Source organism: Pinus tabuliformis, chromosome 4_1 (assembly GCF_031772625.1).
Source record: "Pinus tabuliformis cultivar Carrire ecotype Pingquan chromosome 4_1, CPIR1, whole genome shotgun sequence".
Taxonomy (NCBI): domain Eukaryota; kingdom Viridiplantae; phylum Streptophyta; class Pinopsida; order Pinales; family Pinaceae; genus Pinus; species Pinus tabuliformis.
The window spans coordinates 976128438-976133951 of record NC_142303.1 but is presented as its reverse complement, the minus strand read 5'-3'; positions in this window follow the sequence as shown (position 1 = coordinate 976133951).

Here is a 5514-nt window from a genome sequence, read left to right as displayed (position 1 = left end):
AACAATGTGCGTCATTCTCTGCTATTGCATTTGGCTTTCATAACAGTGATTAGTCATACTGAAATGGGTTTTGTCCTACCCTGCAACACCCTTTTTGCTTCTTGTTGATCCAAGCATTTAATTTCTTTTTCATAGCAATCTACCTTGGTCTGATGTGAATACAACCAGTCCATACCCAACAAAATTCCATACACACATAGTGGCAATACATTCATATGGGATATTATGGGCATGTCATTGAGCTCAAATGCACAAGAATTTACCCATTGACTGATATTCCTTTTTGTTCCAATCACTAGCTAAACCAACCATGGTTCTTCATGCAATTCCTTCCCTAGGTTGTATTTCTTAACTAACTTTAGGCTAACATATATATAGTTTGAACCTGGATCAATTAAAATGGAAACAATTTGGTTGTGAATCTATTTTTTTGTTGAAGCAAGAGTCGAACCTTCAATTTCATTAAAACTATAAACAACTTACATAGTATACAACATTCCCAAAGGAATTTTGGGCCAAAGAAAAACTAGATGCTTACAGTCCAGACTTAAACATTGAGCCTCAGTCCTCAAAACAAAAATACTACCAATACCTCAAAAAATAAACCAAGCTGAAACCGTTCAAGCCGAAGATAACAAACAAATTAAAATTAGAAACGGACCCGAAGCGGAAATAGGGACACCACTAAAAGGAATTTGGGTCTAGAAGGGGAACAACACCATCACCCTTGACCATCGATCCTCCATGCCAGATCCAACGGTGGAGGATAGTATCACAATGCCAAGTAGCCCGGGTATTAACCACGCGATAGCCATCCTAGACCCACCAACATGCCTGATTGTTCCTAACCATTGATCCGTCTTGCATGATTTGACGTCCAAGGTGCATATCACACGGGCGTAACATAACGAATATTAGCACGCGATGAGGGCGTTATTCCTGCCCCGTACAATGCCACGTGTTGCTAAGTGAATGGAATCGCTCCCAACTCCGTAAAACCACTTCCCGCGTGAAAGGCTTATGATGCACGATAAACCACCTCCTGAGCAGTATTGCATTCACAAAAAGGAAGATGGGGGTTTTAAGGCTACCAAGAAAGCTGGAATTTCGGCCCCACTTACCATCACTTCTCCACGAATGAATGTGCCCGTGCAGAATGAAAATCCATCTTTTCGGCCGATTATCCGCAGAACTGTATCTGCTCAACAGATCCGTTTTGAAACTTCTGTGATCATACTGTCGAGGGTTGGGGAGGCCAACAATGCCTTGAATCCCTAGAATATTCTTGCTTCTGAAAAAACCCTGCATAAAGAATCCAAATCAGCTCGATCCCGCTTTTGTGTCTTTGTTACGAAACACCATTATATCCTCATCCGCCTTGTCATGACATTGGGCCTTTAATCTATTCAGAGGCATCTCATGCCAACTCATCACAACCCTGCTATTGTTACAGAGTACACCTTGATTGGCCAAGATGTCCGCCAATTTGTTTGCGGTCCTTCACACATGGTTAAAACTCACAGTGTGTAGACCACGGAGATGAAGTTGAATCCTTTGAAAGACTTGGAGCAGCCTCCATTGTTTTGAGACTTTTTCCGGCTCCGTGCCATAGCTGATTCTTTTGACCGAGTTTATGATTAACTCAGAATCGGCTTCTACAATAACATTATGGAGATTATCCTACTTCAGGAATTCCAAACATTGCTCCAGAGCCATTAACTCCACCATATTGTTAGTGGCTCTTCCCAAATAGCAATGAAAAATAAAAAGGAGCTTGTCATTTTCATCCCTTAACACCCCTCCATAGCCAGCAATACCCGGGTTATCTTTGGATGCCCCATCAATGTTGTACTTCAAAAAACCCTGAGGGGGAGGATGCCAATAATCCTGCTTAGTATCCATTTTCAAAACCTTCCTGTCCAGGCCCTGTGGAATAAGCCCCTGCATACCTAACTTGCGAAGAATCTGCGTTTCAGCTTCTGAAGGTGGATTTTTAGGGAAAGTTCGCACTATGGTACTTACCATCTCCTTAAGTTGTCTTAAGATTTGCTCAAAAAGGTGTTGGGAGGAACATTTTTCATTCTTGAAGATTTTGTTGTTCCTTTCTTTCCAGACAGTCCAAATTATGAAGCTTGGTGTTAAAGCCTAGGCAGAGCTTAGAAGTTCAAAATCAAAGAAGTTGCTTCTCCAATTGATTAGGGTATTGATAATACTTCCTTTGTCCCTATCTGTCTGTTGGAAGATAGTGGCAAATGTATCCCACAACCAAGAGGTGAAAATGAAATCATTGAGAAGGTGCTCCATTGTTTCCTCTTGGGCTTCACAGAGCTGGCATCTGGAAGGGCCCAGAACACCCCTCCTCTAAATGTTATCCCAAGTCAAAATTTTCCTGTGATGAACCAACAGGAAGAGTTTAATCTTCATCCATCCTTGATGTTTCCATATATTTTGCCAAACCATGTCCGAATCATTGGAAACCAGTTCAAGGAGTAAGTGTTTTACCTCCTTAAGTTTGAAGGTGCCTGCATTGTTGTTGCCCCATCTAAGCTGATCGTGCCCCCCTATCACTAAAATTTTCCTTTGTTATAATATTCTCAGAAGTTCCTCTACTTTGGCTTTCAGTGGGTTGTCTTCCCTGTGATCCGGATTCTTCCAGGTTCTCAATTTTCCTTCATTGTTGGTTTGATCCAAAAATCTTTTACCTTGAATAACCTTTTGGTATCTGTTTCTTTCTTGAGGTCCAGAAGGTTCTCTCTTAATAGTGTGGGTTCTTTTTTCCATTTGTCCTCCCAAAACAAAGCAATATCACCCTCTCTGATTTCCCAGAAGATGTGTTTTTGAACTAATCCTCTATTCCCCCAAGCCTTATTCCATATGTGTGAGCCCTTTATAATGATAGACATCCTTATTAGATCATTATCTTGCTAATTGCTAGCATATTTTTCTTTCCAAATTCTAGCCCACTGCGCCTTTGGGCCTTTCACCCAGTGCCACCATAATTTTTCCCCTAAAACTTTACTTAGTACTTCCAAATCATCCAGTCCAAGACCCCCATAATTTTTGGGTTTGCAGATCTTCTCCCAAGCTACCAAGGCCCATTTCTTTCTTTCCTCCCCCTTACCCCAAAGAAAGTCTCTTTGAATGGTTCTAAAAAGTTGTAAAACTCCTTTTGGAGCTGGAAGGGATGATAACATGAAGACAAGGATTGATTAGAGAATGGATTTTGTAAGCACTAACCAACCAGCTAGGTTTAAAGATCTAAAGGTCCATTTCCTAATTTTATCCTGCATCTTATTAATCATCGGCTCCCAAATTCCCTTGTGCAAAGGCTTATCAATAAGAGGAACTCCCAAATATTTGGAGGGAAGGACATCCCTTTGAAAGCCTAGAATCCTGGAGATATTTTTCTAAATAGCTATATTGGTGTTAAAGAAAAAAATCTTAGATTTGGAGAGATTAACTTCCATACCTATAGCCATGGCAAAGTCAGAGAGGATATGTTTGTACACTAGAGCTTCTTTGACCATGGGGATTCCCTGCAGCATAGTATCATCAACAAATTGTTGATGGGTCAAAGCCTAACTAGTCTCTGAAAGTTGGAGGCCTTTGATATTACCTACTTCTTTTGCATGCTTGATAGACCGACCCAGACCTTCCATCATGAGGATGAAGAGAAAGGGAGAGAGCGGATCACCCTGCCTGAGGCCTCTAGAAGGAGTAAAAGTCTTGGAAGGAGAACCATTAACCAGAATTGAAAAGATGGAAGAAGTTACCAGGGCCATGACCCATCTAACCCAGTTATGGTCAAACCCAAAAGCAATCAGGACCCTCCTTATATAGGACCAATTCAGCTTATCATAGGTTTTGGCAAGGTCCAATTGCATAATCATACCAGCCTTCCTATTGCTTTTCAATGAGTGCACCACCTCATGCACTTGAATGATGTTATTGAGAATTTGTCTGCCTTCCACATAACCAGATTGCTCTACAGAAACTAGAGTAGGAAGAAGTGGTTTGAGTCTGTTAGCAACAACCTTGGATATGATCTTGTAAACCACATTGCACAAGGCTATGGGTCTAAACCTGTCAGGAGTCTAAGCATTGTCCTATTTTGGGATCAGGGAGATGAAGGAAGTATTGAACACCTTCAAAATAGTTCTATTCAACCTAGAATCTTCCACTACTTTTAGAATATCCTGTTTAACTATATTCCAGCAAGCTTTAAAGAAATCCACATTGAAACCATCAGAGCCTGGCGCTTTACCATTCTACATTTCTTTTATGACCTCACTAACCTCCTCTTCTATCACTAGCCTATTAAGATTGAAATTATCCTCTCTAGTAACCAGTCTAGGAATATGCCCAGTTAAATCCCTGATAAAATTCTCTCTATCTGAAATGGTTTCCTGTGCTATTCCATGAAAGTGTTGAACTAACACATTTTATATATCTTCATGGGAGTTAAGAAGATGACCACCCTCATCCTTGATCAAAGAGATCCTATTATGAGATCTTTTCGTTATTGTTGATCTGTGGAAAAAACCAGTGTTACGCTCCCCTTATTTCAGCCATTAAACTCAAGATTTTTGTCTCCAAAATATCTCCTTTTGTTTACATAAGTTCTCCTAGTCTTGATGGTGTTTGGGGACTTGGTCATTTCTATCTTTATCAAAGCCCTCTGAGATAAGGGTTTGGTTGAGTTCTCGCATTTTTTCTTCAACAGCTTTTTTAGCCGCAAAAATATTGCCAAATTCATTCTTTTTCCAATCTTTAAGTCTTAGCTTGATGTGATTTAGTCTTTTGTGTAGTTGGAACATACTTGTACCCTGAATATGCAAATATTCTATCCACCACTTTGTAATGTTACTGATGAAGTTGGGGTGTGTGAGCTAGATATTCTCAAATCTCAAAGGTCTGTTCTTGGGGGTACCAATGCCTTGAACCTCAAGTTGAACAGGCCAATGGTCTGAACCTCCAAAGGGGAGAATTCTCACTATCATTTCCTTGTTGCTGAGCATAAGGTCCTTTGAGATTATGAATCTGTCTAACTTTGAGGCTACTTGAGATTCTCCTCCTCTTTTATTGTTCCAAGTGAAGAGACCATTACTCATGTCAGTATCAACAAGCTTCATATTATCTATAAAAGTTTGAAAAGCTGTGGAGTCTCTGCTTAATGTTTTGGTTCCCCCTTTTTTCTCTGAAAGTGATTTGATCATGTTGAAGTCCCCACACAAGATCCATGGTACATCTACATGTCTGTCTCTAAGCTCCATAAGAGAATCTAGAAACCTGAGTTTATCATCCATTCTTTGAGGGCCATATACATTCGTGACCAGATAGGTCTCCCTATCTCCCACCGACTGTATAACCACTGACAAATAATTTCTAGATGCCTCAGCATCTATTATGCCAATCTTTTGGGGGTTCCAAAGAGTAAGTATGCCCCCTGCTGTGTTATCTGCTTTGACTTCTAGAAACTCAAATCTATTGAGCCATTTGTTGTGAATTTCTTTT